Below are 15,770 nucleotides of genomic sequence, written 5' to 3'. Positions count from 1 at the left end.
GGACAGTGGACTTGTAATTTCCCCTCAGGAGTCAGTAGTCCTGTGTTAAAGCAAGCAGGATGTCATCACACTGTTGCTTGAACTAGTGGCCGGGACCCTGGGTTCAGACTCCCAATCTGACCTACCCACTCCCTTTGTGCTGTTGAGGGACAGGCAAGGACAATTCTGATCTATTCCACCCATTATGACCTCACACTGTAATCCTATCCATTCACATAAGATATTCCAATGCATTCAGGTGAACAGTAGTTTGCTGTGCTGTGCTGTGGATGTTGTCCTCTGCTAGAGAGTGGATGTGACATAGCTGCCTCTCTGATACCTCTTCCAGGTACTAGCCAGAGCTCTTTAAAAGATGCATGATATCACAGCTTTTTCAAAAGGTACATAAACGCAAGCTTAACTGGGCTCTTTTTATATTAGCAACAGGAGGTTCTCATATGCATACTGATCATGAGTCTTTATCATTCAAATACAATTAAATTTACACATATTATTTAATACAGTGTGCATTCATAACACTGGTGTCAAAAATCAATAAAGGTATTTTAAATATTTTTAAATAGAGAGCACAAAAACTGTTTGACTTTAGCCTCTGTATCTATGATTGAGAGAAGTAGGTAGGATGGGCAGAATCAGTCACTTCTGTGAACATTCAGTTGTACATATGAATTTAAGATTGAGCTATTAACTCTGATACAAAAAAGCTCTATGTGACCTCCCTCCAGTGGTGGTGCTATGTAATCTGCAGCATACTGCCTCCCTGGCCACACACAGACTGGCTTGGGTAGTTGCCTGGAGATCGCTGGCATGATGAGGAGGGGAAAAAAAAAGCTTTAGTGGGCGTGACGGTGTTCTGTAATAAATTTGTTATTTTTTAAATACTGGGGGCTTATGTGCAATCCTCACACTGTGTTCTATTTTAAAAACTGTGTGACCTATAAGAATGTATATATATGAAACAATTCCTTATTATAAAGTGACAAGTGCAAATACTAATCGACAATCCTCTGAATGGAAAAACAATATACAAACCATGTATCATAAATGAAAAATGAGTCATAAATGCAATAGAGTGACAATTAGTGAAAAAGTCCTATTATGTTATTTAAGTCCTAAAATTTGTAAAATTGGCATACAGTGCCTTGAAAAAGTATTCATACCCATTGCAATTTTCCACATTTTGTCATGTTTCTCTATGTTATAGACCAACAGAAAGTGGCTCATAGTTGTGAAGTGGAAAGAAAATGATAAATGGTTTTCCAATTTTTTTACAAAAAAATATCTGAAAAGCGTGGCGTGCATCTGTTTTCAGCCCCCTTCGCAATGATACCCCTAACTAAATTCGAGTGGAACCAATTGACTTCAGAAGTCACCTAATTAGTAAATATTGTTCACCTGTGTGTAATTTATTGTCAGTATAACGACAGCTGCTCTGTGAAGCCCTCAGAGGTTTGTTAGAGAACCTTAGTGAACAAACAACATCATGAAGGTCAAAGAACACACCAGACAGGTCACGGATAAAGTTGTAGAGAAGTTTAAAACAGGGTTAGGTTATAAAAAAATATCCCAAGCTTTGAACATCTCACGGAGCACTGTTCAATTAATTATCCGAAAATGGAAACCACTGCAAACCTACCAAGACATGGCTGCCCGTATAAACTGACAGGCCAGGCAAGGACAGCATTCATCAGAGAGGCAGCCAAGAGGCCGGTGGTATCTCTGAGGAGCAACAGAAATCCACAACTTAGGTGGGAGAATCTTTCCACGGGACAACTATTAGTCGTGCACTCCAAAAATCTGGCCTTTATGTAAGAGTGGCAAGAAGAAAGCCATTGTTAAAAGAAAGCCATAAGGGGTCCCGTTTGCAGTTTGCGAGAAGCCATGTGGGGGACACAGCAAACATGTGGAAGAGGGTGCTCTGGTCAGATGAGGCCAAAATTGTCATTTTTGGCCTAAAAGCAAAACACTATGGGCCAGATTCACGATGGACTTACGACGGCGTATCTCCACGTACGCCGTAGTAAGTCCGAATCCGAGCCATCGTATCTATGCGCCTGATTCATAGAATCAGTTACGCATAGATTTGGGCAAGATTCGAGCGGCGTAAGTCTCCTACGCCATCGTATCTTGGGGTGCATATTTACGCTGGCCGCTAGGTGGCGCTTCCGTTGATTTCCGCGTTGAATATGTAAATTAGGTAGATACGCCGATTCACGAATGTACTTGCGCCCGCTACGCCGTTTACGTTAGGCCTACGTCCGGCGTAAAGTTACCCCTGCTATATGAGGCGCAGCCAATGCAAAGTGGACGTCGGCACAAGCGTATCTTCTTACGTCATTTACGTAAGTCATACGTGAATGGGGCTGTGCGTAGGTTACGTTCACGTCACAGGCATTGAGCCGGCGTAACTTAGGTAAAAAATTTGACGTGATACTGAGCATGCGTGCGCATGCGCCGTTCTTTAAGCGCGTCATTTACGTGGGGTCACGATTGATTTACATACAACATGCCCACCTCTTCCATATTTGAATTAGGTAGGCTTACGCTGGCCAATTTACGCTACGCCGCTGCAACTTACGGAGCAAGTGCTTTGTGAATACTGCACTTGCCCATCTAAGTTACGGAGGCGTAGCATAAATAGGATACGCTACACCGGAAGAAAGATACGCGCTCCTACGTGAATCTGGCCCTATATGTGGCGGAAAACTAACACTGCACATCACCCTGAACATACAATCCACACCATAAAACATTGTAGTGGCAGCATCATGTTGTGGAGATGTTTTTCTTTAACAGAGAATAAAAATGCACGCCACACTTTTCACATATTTATTTGTGAAACAGATTGTAAAATCGATTATCATTTTTTTTTTCACTTCACAATTTTGTGCCACTTTGTGTTGGTCTATTACATAAAATCTCAATAAAATACTTTTACATTTTTGGTTGTAACATGACAAAATTTTTTAAAATGTCAAGGGGTATGAATACTTTTTCAAGGCACTTTATATTAGAAATTAAGACCATCTTTCAAAAACAAAGTGACTTGTGCCTTTTTTTCCTCTGTGCTTGTAAAGAATCAATTGCAGGTGCTCCACTCAATGATCCCCTATGTTAATGCACTCACCAGAAGCTCCCCCCTCAAGGGGGTATTGCACCTTCAAAGCCAACCTACCATATATTGGAACACAGACCTCAGCTGATGTTATTCTTTTTTATTTATTTTATTTAAAGATGTGACACAGATACAAACAGAAAGACAACTTCGTATTGCATAAAAACTGTGAGTAAAGGTAACTATTCAGTAAGGGTCACACCACTAGCTGAAGTCTAATATTGGGTAAACAAAAACATCTGTGCCCATCAATTTTTATTTCATTTTTATTGAAGGAAAAAAATTGAAAAGGAAAAGAGAGAGAAAATTGAAAAAACAAGAGAGAGGGCTGGGTGCGGGAGAGATAGAAAGGGAGGGAAAGAGAAAAATAGAACAGGAGAAGAGGGGAAGGGGAAAAAAAAGGGGGGGAATAAACCTCAGGGGGGGGCGGAGGGTCAGTTACCCCCCGGGAGCCAAGATCAGTAACGCTGAGCAAGCGATGGGGATCCTAAACAGTGAATCCTGTCATGTATTGATGGAATTCATCAGAGAAGCGAAAGAGGTTCCAATGAAACCATCTGGACTTATGTTCCTCTGAGCAGAGTTCAGATCTTCCATTTGCTCAATGTCCTTTACTCTTGCGAACCATTGGGCCACCGTTGGCGCACACTGCTGCTTCCAGAGAGGCGGAATGCTGGCCCCGGCAGCATTAAGGAGATGTTTGAGGAGGGAATTAATGAAAATGTTTTCTTGATAGGGGTGTAAGGTTAAAGAGGACTGCAGCTGGGTTATCCTGTAGGGAGATGTCTGTAAGTTTCTATACGAGCTTAAGCACTGGCTGCCAAAAAATTTGGAGCACAGGGCAGTCTCAAAAAATATGTAAGAGGGTACCTGAGTGTTGTCCGCAACGCAAGCAGCGATCAGTTTGAAAAGGAAATATCTTGGCCAGCACAGAAGAAGTTCTCTACCAGCGTGTTACTATTTTGTATGCGGTCTCTTGATGTTTTCTGCACAGAGAAGACTTCTGTGCGAAAAAAGTATGCGTTCTTTTTGGGGTTCTGTGAAGGTGGTTTGCAAATCCTTCTCCCATTTTGCTAAGAATGGGGGGCCTTCAGTGTCGTAGAGGTCTAACAAGGATTTGTAGGAGGTTGATAAGGGCCTCTGATCGGTCCCTCTCCCAAGCAGAGTTCCTCAAAAGAGTGAAGCTTTCTGACAAAGTGGGTTGGTTTGGGCAGTGAGCCAAGAAAGTGAGATAATTGATTGATCCTCCAAACGGTCTAAAGAGAGCCCGACCTGAGAGCAAGTTCTCCATAGTCAGCCAACCGAAGGAACGAAGAAACAAGGAGGCCCTCATTAATCCCTGTGGGGCCTGCGAGACAAATGATCAGTGAGGCCAGGTGCAAAATCTGGGTGTCCGATAAGTGGCGTCAGTGGGGAGGAAAAAATACTTAGTGAGGCTAAACGGAAAAAATGTTTCAGCTCCATAAGAGTTGGTCCAATCAGAGGGTGGGTAATATCCATGACTGAATGGGGTCTGGCATACCCGTGAATTTAATTGTCGCCTGGAGGATGGACCAATCCACCCTGTCAAAAGCCTTCCCAGCATCTGTGGATAGGAGCAGCTCGGGATCGTTTTGATTTTTCTATGATGTTCAGTGCCTGAATGGTGTTAAGTCAACACTGTTGACATTCTGGAGGCAAGGATTTTAGTGAATAGTTTCATATCACAGTTCAAAAGTGAGATGAGCCTGTAACTGGCACATTGTAGTGGGTCCTTTCCTGGCTTAGGTATCATGGATATAGAGGCGCACAGCATGTCTGTGGGGAGGTTGTGTCCATCGGTCGCAGTGTTGAAGGTGGCAAGAAAGGAAGGTGCCAGAGTGTCTTGGTACATTTTGTAATAGGGGAGGGTGAATCCATCAGGTCTGGGAGCCTTACCAGGATGTTTTTTTTTTTTAGTATGGGGACCAACACTATAATCAAATAAAAGGCATCTCAATGGGGGCTAAATATGCCCCGAGTGTTGCAAATATCTTCCTCAACAAATGGGAGGAGGAGGCAATACATGCAAATATATGGCCAGATCTGCAAACTTACCGTAGATATATTGATGATATTTTAGTGGTATGGATGGGGACAGAGTCTTCACTCAATTCATTCATTGACCACATTAACAAAAATGCCTATGGTATGAAATTCATGGTCACAATGCACAAACAGAATATAGACTTTCTTGATTTACATATCTTCAAACAAGATGGTATATTGAATACAAAAACCCATTTTAAGAGTACAGATAGACATGGGTATATACCAACTAAAAGCTGCCATCACCCCAGATGGAAGACAGCAATCCCCAAAGGCCAACTTATACGTATCAAACGTAATTGTTCTCTTCAACAAGATTATATAGAACAAACAGATTGTCACAGACGATGGTGAATGGGAGTGAACCATAACTGCGGTTAAGGAAAGAATTCAATGCACCTCCCTATGTTATGTGAGATTTCAGTATTGGACCCCAGGCGTCACTCCAATCAGAACACAGGAGTTTGGGGGTTCACTACATCATCTCTCTCACATATAGGAATGCGTTGAGCTACTAAGGGTGAAGGTATTACAACATACGTTCAACCTCTTAGCATAGAAAATTACAATGCACGTTTGATTCCAATGCACTTCTTTATGCAGATGATTATCAGTACGGGACCCCAGGCGTCACTCCAATCTGAGAACAGGAGTTTGGGGGTTCTCTATATCATATCACCATACATAAAGGAATGCATTAGGCCACTAAGGGAGTAAGTATATTAAATACCTTCTGCCGTTAGCATAAAAAAGTTAAAGCGAACATGTTCAAAAATTTAGGGCATATGCCCAGTTTCTTTTAACAACGTATGTCAAGCACGTAGATAAAAAGAATACTGTAAGCAAGTAATATTTGCATAAGTATAGCTCAGCTGAGTTGAGAGTATACTGTATGTCCCTTTAAAATATTCCACAGCGAACAACTGAAGACACAGTAATTGATCCCAAGCAGTAGCTTAGTATTTAGTAAGCCAGATTTAAATATAGTACTAAATAGAAGCAATATATGAAGCAGGTAATTCTAGAACAGTACAGTGGAAGTAAATGCTACTTAACCGTTTGCAGAGGATGAACCTAGCAGCAATGGGATTCCATAGTGTAGGGTGTTCTGGAGGAAGATATCTTTTAGGGTGTCCCCAGCAATGGCAGCATGGATCCAGTGAAGGTAGGGTCTGCAGCTTGGGGATTGATGCTGTTGTTAGTTTGTAGCGTGGCCGGCTACGGCTGACAATAATAGGACAGCGTGCATGCTGTCCTTTTTATAAGAGGGAGGCAGGTGTAGTGCATAAGCACTGATTCGCGGTACACTTCCGCGTTCCACGGTGGAACGCACACGGTGACGGGCGATGATGTCATTGCACGGTTGCCGTATGCGTTCCAGCGCGTAACGCAATACGGCGCCGCGAGCGCCCGTTACACAGATACGCTTATCCAAAGGTTTATGGACAAGGGGTACTCCCAAGACACACTAGTGAAAGTAAGGGAAGAAGTAGGAGATTTAAACAGACAAACCCTTCTGTCAACCAAAGAAAAAACAGAGAATATGATGTTGTTTTTATCACAGGTTTTAGTAAACAATTCAGAACCTTGGAACAAAGCATAAAGAAAAATTTGACCATTTTACAAAAAGACCCTATTTTAAATAAGGTACTACCAACAAAACCAAAATTCATTTACCGTAGGGCACCAGGGCTCAGAACAAGGCTGGTTAAGAACATTCTGGACCCCCCTAAACAAATAGCTACCACTACAGTACCTGTCTGCTAGAATGTATTTCCAGCACGATGGCATCGCGCTGATTCTTGGCGACAGGGTGCCGACATCTCGCACTCACTGGAATAGAAAAAGCACATTCCAGCGAGCGCGACAGAAGCGTCAGGGGTCCGGCATGGATTCCCACCAATTCTATACGCAGCGTTTGGTATGAATCACAAGGGGGAACTCCACGCCAAATTTTAAATAAAAAATTGGCATGGGTTCCCCCCAGGAACATACCAGGCCCTGAGACCCCTGGAGAGCGGAGAAGACCCCCAGGGCTGACTAATAAATTATTTTAAAAACCTGTGTTGTGTGTTTATTTTATTGACGCTTTTCCTCCAGGTACCCCATACTCATTCACCTAGGGTGGGAGCTTATTAAAGGGGGCTCCCAGATTCCGATAAGCCCCCGCCCGCAGACCCCGACAACCAACGGCCAGGGTTGTCAGGAAGAGGCCCTGTCCTTATCAACATGGGGACAGGGTGCTTTGGGGTGGGGTAGCCCCCCTGCCTCAAAGCACCCACCCCCCATGTTGAGGGCATGAGGCCTGGTACGGCTCAGGAGGGGGGTGCTCGCTCGTCCCCACTCCTCTCCTGACCGGCCTGGAGGCATGCTCGGATACAGGTCTGGTATGGATTGTGGGGGAACCCCCATGCCGTTTTTTCAGCGTTGGGGTTCTCCTTTCAATCCATACCAGACCTAAGGGCCTGGTATGCTCATGGGGGGGAACCCATGCCGTTTTTTTATTTAAAATTGGGCGTGGAGTTCCCCTTCATGATTCCTACCAAACGCGGCGTCTAGAATTAGCGGGAATCCAAGTCGGATCCCCGTCGCTTCTATGTCAGCTTTTTCCCAACGCGGCGAGCCGGCTCAGCGCTGGGGCTCGTAGGTGGTCAATCTCGCTGAGAAAAGGAGCGAGATTGATACAATATCGCGGTCACCTACTGTATGTTTAATTTGGAAGGTTTTTACAGATGTGGCAGATGTGAACCCTGTAAACATCCATGCAGTGTACCTAGAAAAAAGGCTTCTTTCATCTCCCATCAGACTAATAAACACTACCCTATCAAACCATTCATTACTTGTAGCACTAGGTATGTTTCATACGTTTTAGAATGTACATGTGGCTTACAGTTTGTGGGTAGAACCATTAGAACATTAACTAAAAGAGTCAGTGAACATATAACTTATATCCGACAAGGTTTCCCTAAACATAGCGTATCCAACCATTTCAGGTTGGTACACAATAGAGATCCATCCCATCTATCCTTTTATGCTATTTAGATACTATCAATAAACCATGGAGAGGAGCCAACATGACCCAGAAAATATCTCAAAATGAATCCAAATGGATCTATGAATTACAGACTTTAACACCACAAGGGTTAAATGTGGAATTAGATCTGAATTGTTTCATCACAGATTTCTAATTTTTAATCTTAATTCCAATTTTATTCCAATTTTATTCTATATGTTATTTTGGAGTGGATATCTGGCATCTCTTAAATTTGAGGTGTAGTTATCCCTTATTTAATAGGGACATACCTTACACTGTAGCACTTATATTAACATGTACTGGTGTATCACATCTGGTACACATTTAAAATTATTTTCCCAAGGATGAGCTATGTTTTTTCACTCAATTATTTTATTTTCATTCCTATTATCACTTAGGTATCACTATATATTATGTTTCATTCATAATTTATATTTATATTGGAGCATTTATTCAGACTTTGGTCTGCTTTTATTAATGTTTTATTAATGTTTCCGTATGAGTGCAATATCAAATTTCACAACAAGATGGCCTTCGGGCCTTAACACACAGAATATACATATTCACAATTCTATACATAGGCCACCAGAGGGCCGTTTGTATATATCCACTTCCTGGTGTATATATTCACTTCTTGGTGTATATATTCACTTCCTGGTTTATATATACGTTTTTATACATGCATTTATCATTATATGCTGCTGAGTATGATATCTTAGTCTGTTTTTAACATTAAATATAGATTATAAGCACCCTTGAAGTATATAGCAGATGATAAATTCAGTCCCAATCAGCCAACCAATGAGATTGTTAGTAAGGGTATAAATGCCCTCAACCAATATGATGGAATGACTACTTCCTGATGATGTCTTCTATGTTAGCCGAAACGTCAAGGTAATATCGCATCATCGCGTTACTTCCGCCCAACCAAAATACCCCCGGGAATCGTGCACCAGGATGCCAACAAGGGGCTCATCTGTTCAGGGCCGATTACCCTTTATATAATCGCCTGCTACATACGCCGGGTGCCAGGACTATCAAGCACTCAGCAATGTAAGTGTAATTTTTTTAACTTTTGTGGAACCAATACATTTTAATATGGCATTGCGCAATGAGGCTCTATGTTTGCTCTTATCATCCCCATTTATACTTATGAGGCACATCTCTACTTCCAAGAAGTCAACCTAACCATTTGGGGTATCCCCACATGCACATAAGACCATACTAGAGATAGGTGGTCCATATCCAGTGGTGAGTGTACATCTATGTGGGGCACCCAGTCCGAGCACCAATCTGTAGGAGACATCTTTTGAACACTGAGCACCATATGGGATTATCTGATGTCATTATTTTAATGATGCATTTTCGTTAATATATTTTTTTTTGTCCAATGATTTTTCTACTACTTATATCTAACTATTTCTAGCGCAATTTTTTTTTCTTACTGGGCTGGGTGTCTGCTAGGGCGGCTGTAAATTCCTCCTTGGTAATAGGTTTAGACAAGTCTTCTTGCTCTTCTGTCATCAGCGTAGGAAGGTCAGTTTTTCTTAGATAATTATGGATATCCAGAGCATTTTGGGGCATCAACCCGGGGGTGGAAATTGGATCCAAATTATATAATTTAAAGTAGAAAGCGCAGAAAGTATCCACTAGTTCTGGAGATGAATGGACTTTAGAGCCCGATGGCGAGAAAAGAGCGGACAAGTACGTCTGAGAGCACTTGGCCAATAGCCGACCATATTTGTCACCATATTCGTAAAATGAACGACGGTCCTTCAGTAGTACAAATTTCGCCTCATAAATGGAATAATCCCGTATTGTTTCCTGAAGACGGATTTCTGCTTCGGTATTACTATCTGACCAATTCTTATGTTGGCGTTCCAAATTGTGAAGTTGCGCCAGGAGGTTAGACAGGGTTTTAATGTGACGTTTTTTGGCCGCATGACCGTGTTTGATTAGTATGCCTCTGATATAGCACTTATGCGCTGACCGAACTGAGGCTGGGTTGTCTACAGAGTCTGTGTTGTTTGAGAGCTAAGACTTAAGGGCCAGATTCACAAATGAGATACGACAGCGTTTCTCCTGATACGCCGTCGTATCTCTGTTTCTATCTATGCGACTGATTCATAGAATCAGTTACGCATAGATATCCATAAGATCCGACAGGTGTAATTGTTTTACACTGTCGGATCTTAGGATGCAGTACCGCGGCCGCCGCTGGGGGGAGTTTGCGTCGTAAACCAGCGTCGGGTATGCAAATTAGGAGTTACGGCGGATCCACAACGGTTTTTCGCGTTCGCTACGTCGCCGCTAGTCTAGTTTCCCGTCGCAAAGTTAGTCGTTTTTTTTGGTGCCCTAACTTTAGTCAGCAAGTGTATTGCTGTCTAAAGTATGGCCGTCGTTCCCGCATCGAAATTCAAAATTTAACGTCGTTTGCGTAAGCCGTCCGGGAATACGGAAGTACGCTACGCGCGTCGCCGTTCAAAAAAATGACGTCACGGCGTGCAAAGCACGGCGGGAGTTAAGAAACGGAGCATGCGCAGTAGGTCCGGCGCGGGAGGGCGCCTAATTTAAATGGCACACGCCCATTTGAATTGGCCCGCCTTGCGCCGGAGGCCCCCGGCGTAGTTTTCATCGCAAGTGCTTGGTGAGTCAGGCACTTGCGATGAAAAATTGCGGCGGTGTAACGTATCTAGGATACGTTACGCCGCCGCGATTCTATGTGAATCTGGCCCTAAGTTTCCTAAGGACATCTGCGGCAATCTCGGGATCTTTTAGGCGCACCTCATTTAGTCGAAGTCCTAGGGGATGCTTGTGAAATGGTCAGTTCCAGTAGAATTGGGGCGTGATCTGAAAGTGCAATGTGGCCTATATCTGTCTTGGTGACCATGGGGATGGCCGTGTGTTTTATGAAAAAAAGATCGATTCTGGAGTAGGACCCATGTACGGCAGAATAAAAGATATAAAAACCCGCTCTTGTTGATGGACTATTCTCCAGATGTCGACTTATTGATGTGAGTGTAAAAGATCTTTTAGGTGGCGCCTGGTTCCCCTTGTGAGGGAAGACAAGTTCGAGGAGGAGTCTTTATGAGGGCCCACCGTTAAATTGAAATCCCCTCCCAGGACCAGGGTTCCCTTGAAGAAAGAGTCGAGTGTGGACAAAAGAACATCAACGGTGGGAAGAGGGTTGGAATGCGGGAGGTAAATGTTTGCAAGAGTAAAGGTCTGAGAATAAATATTTCCCTTTACGAGCAGGAATCTGCCCTCCTGACCTCAATATTTATCGAGAAATTGCCAGTGGAGGGACTTAGATGTGAGTATACTCATCCCTTTAGATTTAGAGGATATAGACGGACTGTGATAGGCCATTGGGAAGTGTTTGTTCATTGGTTTAGGTATCTTGTGCCCTAAAGTGAGTCTCCTGTAGAAATGAAATGTGAGTCTTTTGTTTCCATAGCTCTGCAAGACAACTGGTACGCTTCTCTGGGGAAGTCAACCCCTTTATGTTCCAAGAGAGGATCTTGACAGCCATGCTGTCCAAATCTACATCAACTTGCTTCGACTCCCGGGGTGAAAGGAAGGAGGGGAAAGAGGGCGAGGGGAGGAAAAAAAGGGGGGGAGAAATACAAGAAAAAGTGAAAATGAAAGGTAAGAAGAGATCTGGTCAAGGATGAAGACTCAGCAGAGAGAAGCTACTGTCACCAGGGCAGAGTGTTACTAGTGTGGGGAGTAGTAAGGCACAGCAAAATGCCAAGCCCCATCCATTGGAGCCCCTGCAGCCTTTATGGTCATGCAGTTTCGGCACCAAAGTTACCCAGGAAAATCAAAAATAATTAATGAAGATGGACCCAATAGCCGAAATCACAAAATACTTGCCATAGCGGTAAGCTGTAAGCCCCCAGGGGAATAACAGAGGGCAACACTGGTCTGGTACTCCAGACCTGAGGCAGCCTAGCAATACGGCGCCCATATATAGGCATCGCAGGTCAGCCAGGCCCATTTCGAGACAGGATCACAGCGTCCAGGCGGTACATGAAAAAACTGTGAAAAAATCGTAGAACCTATACCAAGTCAAAGGAAAGGCAACAGGTAAAAGAACATATACATACACCCCTATGCACAAACAGAGATATCCCCATATGTATATCCCCATACTTATACATATACATGTGACCATCAACATTAGGAACAGCCTAACTACTATGATAAGTCTTTGTGGCAAGCAATATGTTGGTAGCCCACAGTTACCCCAACAGGCAACTGCTGCCTCCTCACTGGTCCTACACTCCGAGACCGGGTGAGAGCATCAGCAAAAGACCCCAAATGTGTGGGTACTCAACAATTGAGCTTGTCCCAAAATAGGGCTATTGCTCTCGGACATATTCTAATGAACCTTGATCAAGCGGGAAATTCAGAGTATACCAATGTGGAGGTGTTAGGCCAAAATTAAGAGTAGCAGGCATAATACTGGGTCTGTCAAAAAAGCGCAGGAGACATACTATCAATTGTGTGAAATTTTTGGAACATAAGAAAGGCCTTCGTTCATACATGGACCAGGAAAAACTGAATGGCAATCTGGTGGACCCCCAATTCGCAGGCCAAACCCACATTGTTCCTGACATGTCATCACTAAATAACAGTATAGGTAAATTAACTCTAAGTTCAACCTGGATAACAAAAAAAAAGAGGAACGCTGAGCTGGATGTGTACCAACAGTTCGCATGTATAGAATAAGGCCAATCCCCTATGCATTCGGGGGTTGTGAGCGGGAGCCTCCCTCCCGTCTAGCTTGAGATTAGCTCCCATGACCACTGAGACTGTAACAAGCCCTTTGTGGTCTACCCGGGGGCGCTTGGTGCTGAGAATCTTTGGTGAGAACAGACAACAGCCAGTTGGGTACTGGGATTGGTTCCATGTCGGCAAAGGTGAACAAGTCTGGAAGCTCTGAAGGATGACTCAAGGAAAAGGTATCTGGGCCCTTGCGGACTATAGGTGAAACTGGTGTCCCCATTTGTATGTAAGACCTTTCTCCCGAAGACCATCTAGAAGAGGCTTTAGCGAACGTCGCATTAGGAGAGTCTTTCTTGAAACATCCGGTAGGAGGTGGACAGCAGCGCCATCAAATTCCAGGACTCCCACTCTCCAGGCCCGTTGCAATATATCTTCCTTAAGGGTGAAGGAGTGTAAACGGCATAGGATGTCTCTGGGTCTGTCAGATGGATTAGATTGGGTGCCCAGAATTCTGTGAACCCTGTCAATGATGATCTCATAGTCCGGCAAGCGGTCCAGGTAGTCCGGCAGGTGGTCCAGACATTAACCACTGTTGGACGCAATTCTGAGTGTGGTACACTTTCGGGCACCCCTCTCAACCCGATGTTCTGCCTGCGGCTGCGATTCTCCAGATCATCCTGGAGTAAATGCAGCTGTATGATTTGGTCATTAGGTTCAGAGTGGGAAGTCTGCAAGGTTTGTACAGTTTGGGACACTGTATCTTGGTCCTTTGCTATTTCAGAAACACGGGAGTCCAGCACTGCTACATCCTGTCTGATAGATTGTATCTATGGCTGTCTCCATTCTCTGTACAAGGGATTCTAAATCAGTTCTTGTGGGTAGCTGCTGCAAAAAAAGCCCACAATCTTTGTTCAGAGGAGGCATTGAGAGGCAGACCCTGTGAGTGCTATGTGCTATATAGTTTACTCACTGTGTCCTGGCTATATATATATATATATATATATATACACACACAGTATCTCACAAAAGTGAGTAACCCACCTCAAATTTTTGTAAATATTTCATTATATCTTTTCATGTGACAACACTGAAGAAATTACACTTTGCTACAATGTAAAGTAGTGAGTGTACAGCTTGTATAACAGTGTAAATTTGCTGTCCCCTCAAAATAACTTACAGCAATTAATGTATAAACCGTTGGCAACAAAAGTAAGTACACCCCTAAGTAAAAATGCCCAAATTGGGCCCAAAGTGTCAATATTTTGTGTGGCCACTATTATTTTCCAGCACTGCCTTAACCCTCTTGGGCATGGAGTTCACCAGAGCTTGACAGGTTGCCACGGGAGTCCTTATCCACAGCTCCATGATAACATGACAGAGCTTGCGGATGTTAGAAACCTTGTGCTCCTTTACCTTCCGTTTGAGGATGCCCCACAGATGCTCAATAGGGTTTAGGTCTGAAGACATGCTTGGCCAGTCCATCACCTTTACCCTCAGCTTCTTTAGCAAGGCAGTGGTCATCTTGTTGGTGTGTATGGGGTCGTCATTATGTTGGAATACTGCCCTGCGGCCCAGTCTCAGAAGAGAGGGGATCATGCTCTGCTTCAGTATGTTATAGTACATGTTAACATTCATGGTTCTCTCAGTGAACTGTAGCTCCCCAGTGCCGACAGCACTGATGCAGCCACCACCATTGCTTATGACAGCAAAGCTCTGACTTGACTTCTCTGTGTTGAATGAGCTGCTGGTGTGACTGGTGGGAGCTGACAACAGCTGCATCAATGAAAGCACAGCTCTCTGTTATAAGGCTTCACAACTACATGGAGGAGTTGCAGGTCATGTGACAGCTAAAAAAAAACATTTACATAGGGATTCCAAAATCATTCCAAAATTATTTGTGCTTATATCCAACTCAAAAGTAAGTTGGATATTAGCACAAGACATTTTGGAATGGATTGGAGGTTTCCACCACTATTCATATAGTATATTTTTTTCACATATTAATATTAATTATAGGGGGGAGGGTGCACTGAGTTTTTTTGGGGGGTCTCTAAGGGGAGCACTGATATAAAGGGATTCTAATCTAATGGGAAGTCTCCAAACAGAAGCACTGATATAAGAGGACTCTGATGTAATCGGGGGGGGGGGTCTCTAAGGGGAAGCTCTGATATAGGGGGGTCTCTGATCTAATAGGAGGTCTCTAAAGAAGGAGGGGTTACTGTAAAAGGGGACTCTAATAGTGACCCCTGTGTACAGAAAGTATTTCAAAGCAAAATTCTGTCTTTCTACTGCAAATAATTTGGAAAGTTTTGATTATTTCCATATGATTAGAAATGTTTTAGAAAATGGAAGGTTGGGACTTTAAATGAGATGCGATTAGCATAATGCGATTAAATATACATATGGAAAATACAAAAATTCTTACCATAATAGTCAGGCTCAAAAATACCAAACCAAAGAAGCACAAAACCAAATTCATCTGTCTAACTGTATGTAATTAAAACAGAGGTTTAGTTGCAGTCATTTGCAAATGTCTGGGAAGCTGCAGGCCACGTCACGGCACTCTATGTAACTGCAGTCCTAACTATGAATTTTAAGGCCTCCAAAAGGAGGAACCCAGGTGTGCTAATTAATAGACAGGGAGCAGAAGGCAACCTAGAACCGCCCCTATCTATGGTTGGTCTGGCAAATGAGAGCACTGAAAAGACAAAAAACAGGGGTGAAAGAAATGTTATTTAATCCCCAAATATATGCGTAGTGTATACTATAAAACAAAAATGGCCGTGCGTCGCTAAAGTGTTCAGGTTTGGCTAGAAGAAAAGG

This window comes from Rana temporaria, chromosome 1 (genome assembly GCF_905171775.1).
Source record: "Rana temporaria chromosome 1, aRanTem1.1, whole genome shotgun sequence".
NCBI lineage: Eukaryota > Metazoa > Chordata > Amphibia > Anura > Ranidae > Rana > Rana temporaria.
This window is presented reverse-complemented; position numbering follows the sequence as displayed.